A 7,115-nucleotide genomic window follows, 5' to 3' on the forward strand; every position below is an offset into this window, starting at 1 on the left:
AATTCCTGGAGATTTGGGGTGGTACCTGAGGAAGGGGGGTTTGGGGGAAGGGAGGGACTTCAGCAAGGCATAAATGCCATAAGAGCCCACCTTCCAGGGGAACGGTCTCCAGTTGGGAGAATCTGCTTAAGATAACAGAGCAAGAGGGTGCAACTTGGATTCTCCACCTATGCTTATGGGGATTATTCCCTTAAGAGAACTCTCAAACAAATCAGACAGATGTTCAACTGGAAAGGTTTGTATTAAGAGAAATAAAAAAGGCAAAACCTGTGATACACACATAGCACGCATACAAGGCTCACTAAGAGGAAATCAGGGAGGAAAGTGGAGAAAGTAATTCAGGGAGGGCGATAATTATCAGTCTCGAAAATGGGGGTCTGCAGAGCCAGACAAGGCACTACTGAACTTGATAGACCTGGTAGAAAGCAGCTGTGAGTGTTATGACCAGGGCTCATTTCAAGGGGTAATCTGCAGGAATGCAGTTCTGGCAGTTCCCCAAAGAGGTCACACGTCAGGTGGCTCTGTCCACGTGACTCTTGGCCATTTTGGGCCCGTTTTGGCCTGGATTGGGGCCAAAACGGCCTGGATAGGGCATCTGACAGGTAGTGAATCACTCTCTCGCTCATCTGTGGCCCGATCCTGACCATTTTGGGCCCCTTTTCAGCCATTTTCAGACCTTTTCTGCCATTTGGGGCCCAATTTCTGCCCTGAATGGCCAGGATTGGGTCCAAAACAGCCAGAATAGGTGATGTAAGGGTGTGTGGCATATGCAAATCAGTTACACTAATGACACACTTCCAGTGATGGCAAGAGGCGTGGCATATGCTAATGAATTATGCTAATGAGTTATGCTAATGAGTTAGCTAATGAGTTCCTCCAGCTCTTTTTCCACGAAATGACCCCTGGTTATGACAGCAGGGGATTCTCCCAGAATTACAACTGACTTCCAAACTACATAAATCAATTCCCCTGGAGAAAATGGCTGCTTTGGAAGATGGACTCAATGACCTTACACCCCGTGGAGGTCCCTCCCCAAATGCTGCCTTCCCCAGGCTCCACCTTCAAATCTCCCGGAATTTCCCAATGCAGAGTTTGCAACGCTAGCCTGAAATCATGTCAGATCTTACCTCCGAGAACGTCTTGCTTTCCACCTTTTGAGTCAACCAAATACTGTCCCTTGACCGCGCAGTCAGCCCCAGACATGTCCATAATTTTGCAAAGGATTCCATCCTCCCCATAAACATTTGGATTTTGTGCAGCTCTAGTTTATGCCATTGACACTGAACTTGCTTCAATGATCTCTCGCTATGTATCCCAACAGTGTGAAGAGTGAAAAGAATTCCCAATAGACAACTACATTACTGTCACACAAACACACACTCACATACTAAAAGGCTAATGCCTGGGCCATGTTTATTGATTTATTTAAAATATTTCTAGCCACATTTCCTCATATATGTGGGCTCAAAGAAGCATGCACAAACCCCTCTAGCATTTCTGTATATAATATCACAGCTTAGAAGCATAATAGTATTTGTTTTATTTTTATTTAATATCGTTAGCCTTGTTTTGATTTACTTCATTTTTACCCAGCTTTTCTCACTCAGACTCGAGGCAGATTACAAAACAGAAAAAAAATTCAATCAGATGGCATTAAACATTGAATAAACAATGTAGTTATACTAGGATTATAGACTTGGAAAACAATGCAGATAAACAAAAGGAAAAATCTGCCTAAAGCATGACATACCATTATGCAGAAAATGGGTTACAAGGGTTAGAGGAAAAGTGGTAAAATAAACAATTGCAATAGACTACAATCCTATTCTCTTATAAAGCAACCTACTTAGCTGTCACATTATATTACAGTTCTGTGTGTAAAGTGCTGTCAAGTCAGCACTTGACTCCGCAAGGGGCTTTCAAGGCAACTGAGAAGCAGAGGTGTTTTGCCATTGCCTTTCTCGGCAGAGTCTGCCTTCGTGGTCTCCCATCCAAGTACTGACCCTGCTTAGCTTCCAAGATCTAACGAGATTGGGCTATACCATGCTGCCTTCCCTCCCATATTACAGGTCTAATTCCTTTATAAAAATGCCCTCCTGAACATTTCCGTTTTGCACATTCAGTGAAAGGACAGAAGCGTGGGGGCCTTCCTGACCTCCTCAGGCAGGCTCTTCCACAAGGTAGGGGCCGCCACAGAGAATGCGTGCAAACAGAAAATTGCTGATCCTACCCATTTGCAGAGTGGTACATTCTGAAGACTTTGCTCCGGTGAGAGAAGCTATTTCAGTGGCACATAGTATGAGAGGCGGTCCAGCAGGCATGTGGGTCCAAGAGGTTGTTAGACCCTTCAGCTGAACCCAATAACTAGTTTCCAGCCATGGCAACCTTTGCCCAGGATTAATGTCACTCTAGGAATTGCCCAAAATTCTATGGTTTTACCAGAGTTACAGGCAATTCTAGAGAGATGTGATGTCACTTCCTTTTTTCCACAGGAAGTGATGTCACATTGTCAAACCAATGGCTTTTAAAAAAATTTCTCCCACAGCCATAGGAAACAAAAGATGGGGGCTGGGGATCCTCCATCCCTGCCAAGGGACTAACAATCCTAGAGTCCACCTTCCAAAGCAGCCATTTTCCCCAGGGTAACTGATCTTTGCAATCTGGAGATTAGTTATATTTTTAGGAAATTTTCAGCCCCAGCAGGAGGTTGGCAACACTAATGTGGCCAGATCATCTAAGTCAAGGTAGTAGTTCATTGTCTGGTCTAAATTAACCAGAACGATTACCCTTTGGCCGGCAGCATTGACTTGTTTCTCCAGCAAGCCAGTCTTCTTAAAAAGTTAAACACACACAACACTTTACAAAGTTATTAAAAAAAAACAGCAACCATCCAATTTGACAAATTTAGCAGGGAGCCCAGGTAATTAAAAAAAAAAAGTCTGGCACAGAAAACTGAGCATCAACCAAATAGTTGCAGGGAGGAGGTGGTATTCCTTAATCCAGGTGCCAAAAAGTCCTGCCTTGGCCACACCCCTTATGTTAGATGAGAGTAGAACATGAAGAAGAGTTCATACAGGAAGACGTGGGCCCTCAAGTAACCAAGTCTTGGGCTGCGTAGGGCTTTAAAGATTTTAACTAGGTCTTTAAATTCTTTCAAGATGGGTAGCCGTGTTAGTTTGTCTGCATCAGTGGAAAAGAGCAAGAGTCCAGTTGCACCTCTAAGGCTAACAAAATTAGTGGTAGGATATGAGTTTTCATGAGCCACAGCTCACTTCTTTGGATACAGCTAGAATGTGAGTCCAGCTGTCCTTATATCTTGGAGAGTGGAGTGATAACAGAAACTGAATGATAATAGCCGGTGAATGATAAAGGCAGGCGTGATTGAATAGGGGGGATTATGCAGAGGGGTGGTAGGTGTGGAAAAATTAGCACAGGTAATGAGATGGGAAGCCAAAGTCTCGATTCAGTCCAGGTGGATGCATTGTCTTGAACTTCGTTATCAGTTGCAATTCAGCAGTCTCTCTTTCTAATCTCCCTTTGAAATTCCTCTGCAGGAGAACTTCCAAGAAGGTCTTGGAAGGTTAAAATGTTCCCCCACTGGTTTTTGAATTTTTTGGTTCCTGATGTCAGACTTATGTCCATTAATTCTTTGTCGAAGGGACTGGCCAGTTTGTCCAACATAGAGAGTGGAGGGGCATTGCTGACATGTGAAGGCATACATTTAAATTCTTTATCCTTTTAGCACTTCAAAGTTGTTGTAAGTCCTGAGTCTAGGATAAGGTGATCTACGTATTTTTAAATAAATGAATGGCTTAAGCAAATCGAGCCTTAATTCTGAACAGTAGTTAAAAACAACAGAGCTGTCGAGTGGAAAATAATCCTCAGAGGTGTGTCTTGAAGAGAAGCTGATGTATATGAGAGGTTGAAAATCTGATCCGTCTGTTACCAGCAACCTGGCATGGGCCTGTTTTGTTTTTGTTTTTTTGTTTTCCTCCCAGCTCTTTTTGGAAGTCTTATTCCCAGAATCCTTAAGGAAGAGAGACCCACAAATGCACTTTGCATCAACAGGGATTCTGCTCAGGTACTTTCCACTTTGTACTAACTGAGAAATGAAGATACAAGAAAGATATATGTCTGGATAAAACTCAGTTTTATTAAAAGACTGATCGGCAAGAACTGGTTAACAACTGGTTAATCGACCCACCCAGTGGCAATCCATTTAGGCTGCCTGCTCATGGGCAGCTCCACCCTGGTGCAAAAATCAGCACAGCTGATGCCTTTCATCGCCTGCACATCTCCTCTGCTGACAGATGCTAAGCCTCACCCGTCCCCCCACCCACATGTGCCATACGGCAACCAGACTTCAGTAGAGTTTGCCCAACACCAAGGGAACCTTCCCCAAGCCCCCCTGGCCATAACATCCAATAAGTGATTGGTTTTGGATGAACGCCCTTCATCGTTAGATGCTTCAGGGTGCTCACCAAATTTTCCTACCTACCTTGCAATAATCTACAAAAACCTAGTTAGGGATTAATCTCATACAACTAGGCCTATTTAACTGTCACTGGCCTCAGTGCCCCCAGCGGGTGGCGGCGGCTTTGGCCCTGGTGAGGCAATGTCTGGTGGGTCCATGCTTCCCCTCCTGCTGTGAGCCACCTGGTCGGCCAGACTCCATGCCCTGTGACCTGAGGGCTCCCCTTGTTGGCCTCTGAAAGCGTGGGCCTGCTTCGGGGGTTACAGCACCCCCTCTGCTCCTGGCGCCACCCAGGAGGTCACCCCTTTTGGCAGCAGGGGCAAACCTCCTTGTGGTCTCTTCTCCCCAGCCCAGGTCTGGAGCCCTCCTTATATCACCATCCCCCTTAGTGCCAAGCCCTGTCCTGCCGCTCATGTTCCGGCCCCCAAGGTGAGACCCACCATCATGGCCAGGTGAGGCCACACCCCTGTGCCCCACCCAGCCTGCCCCTGCTCAGAGGCCCCAGCTCTTGCCACTCCCTGGCCGGCCCTAGCACAGCTCCACAGGGCTGTGCTGGCCCAGTGTGCCTTGACCCCACCTCCCTGCCAGGCCATGTCCCTGCCAGCCTCGGCACAAGGCTTGGCCTTGGGCTTCCATCCTGGCCAGGTTGCCTGGGCCACTCTGTGCTGGCGTCAGAATTGGGAGCACATCCTGGGCCTGCCTCTGCCTGGGGCCCAGTGGAAACTGTGACTATTCACTGCAGCCGGCGGCCTTCTGGTTGTGGGGGTGGCCCCAGTGGCTGCTGGGCCTCCAGTGGTGTTGGTATCAGCTTTGACTGCCCCCAGAAGCTCTGGTGGCAGCAGTAACGGTGGCAGGCTCCTGGAGTTGGCCGCTTGGGTGAGTGCCCACTGTGGAGGTGCCTCTGCTGGGCGGGGGGGGGGGGTCCCAGGTTGGAGGGCGGCTGGGCCTGGGGGTCACTGGGAGGCCAGGGGCTGCCCATGGGCCACCCCAGACATTAACTAACAAGAACCTTCCCCTAGATGTGGCAGGAGGGCTAGAGAAAGGGAGAAGCGGATGTGCATGATGTCACTCACAAACATCACTGAAGTCACTATGTCACTTCCAGATTGTATCATAGAGTTTCCAAACCATAGAGTTTCCAATGATTCCTAGAGCTACCCTTTGTCACATCCAGGTTGTACACCAAAGTGATGCAATGAAGTTGGTGACATTGCTGTTTTTTTGTTTTATTTTTCTCCTGCTGTTGCACTGAATGCCAGCAGGCAACAACGCTTGCCGGCAGGAGGCCTCCCCCCATAGCAGGAGGCCTGGCATTCTTAAATATGGAGCAGGCAAAAATGGAGTCCCATCAAAACTAATCAGATGGAACCTCTGAAAATGCTGGCATGGGCCCCCCATGAGCAACCATCTAATCCTATATTCTCATTCTCAGGGGAGAAGGAAAGGAAAATACCAAACTAGCAAATGCAGCTGTAGCCTTCTTCGATATAGCTCCAGTACTTCCTCTTCCATTGGCCATGAAGTGTTAGGTTGTCAACTGCCTGGAGAAAAATGTTCTCCCTTTTCAATAAAGGCTAAATAGGCTTCAGTTAGTTGTTGTGGATTTTGCGGGCTGTATAGCCGTGGTCTTGGCATCCTGACGTTTCGCCAGCAGCTGTGGCTGGCATCTTCAGAGGTATAGCACCAAAAGACAGAGATCTCTCAGTGTCACAGTGTGGAAAAGATGTTGGCAGGTCATTTATATCTGCTCAGGAGGGTTGGGGTTGGGCTGAGTCATCCTGTAAGAGTTTCCCAGGGTGTGGAATGCTAATGGAGGGAGGCTTCACTGTATCCTGAGGTGGTTCTTTTGCATATGGATTGGTGCTTGATGTGCTAATCTTCTCTGCGGGGCTATTGTCGGGTATAGAGTGTTTTGTTAGCCTGGTGTTTTTCAGGACTGGAAACCATGCTCTATTCATTCTTAAAGTCTCTTCTTTCCTGTTGAAATTGTGCTTATGCTTGTGAATTTCAATGGCTTCCCTGTGCAGTCTGACAAAGTAGTTGGAAGTGTTGTCCAGTATTTTGGTGTCCTGGAATAAGATACTGTGCCCTGTTTGAGTTAGGCTATGTTCAGCCACTGCTGATTTTTCAGGTTGTCCAAGTCTGCAGTGTCTTTCGTATTCTTTTATTCTTGTCTGGATGCTACGCTTTGTGGTCCCGATGTAAACTTGTCCACAGCTGCAGGGTATACGGTATACTCCTGCAGAGGTGAGGGGGTCTCTACTGTCTTTTCAGTTACCCATTTCTACTCATTGAGCCTTGATGAACGGGGCAGGAAATCTTTCTCCAGCCCTATTGGCACCTCTAGCTCAATAGTTGCTTCTTACTGTGAAATCTAATTGTTTGATCTGATGGGGTTTAATCGGAAACGTTGCACAGAAATGTTGTCTTGAGTGATCTGTCTCATTATTTTACATTCAAATGTTGCTTGCCTAATTAAAACTTCGGGGTTTTTTATTCAAAACATTTCTACATCAGAGACCCGCTCAGGGCAGCTCACAAAATAAAACAAGATGAAATAACAAAATTGTATAAAGAGACCTTTAAAATTAACCATTAAAAGCCAGCCAATAAAGTCCAGAAGCATGAAAGATGTAGTAAG

The sequence above is a fragment of the Eublepharis macularius genome, chromosome 1, assembly GCF_028583425.1.
Source record: "Eublepharis macularius isolate TG4126 chromosome 1, MPM_Emac_v1.0, whole genome shotgun sequence".
NCBI lineage: Eukaryota > Metazoa > Chordata > Lepidosauria > Squamata > Eublepharidae > Eublepharis > Eublepharis macularius.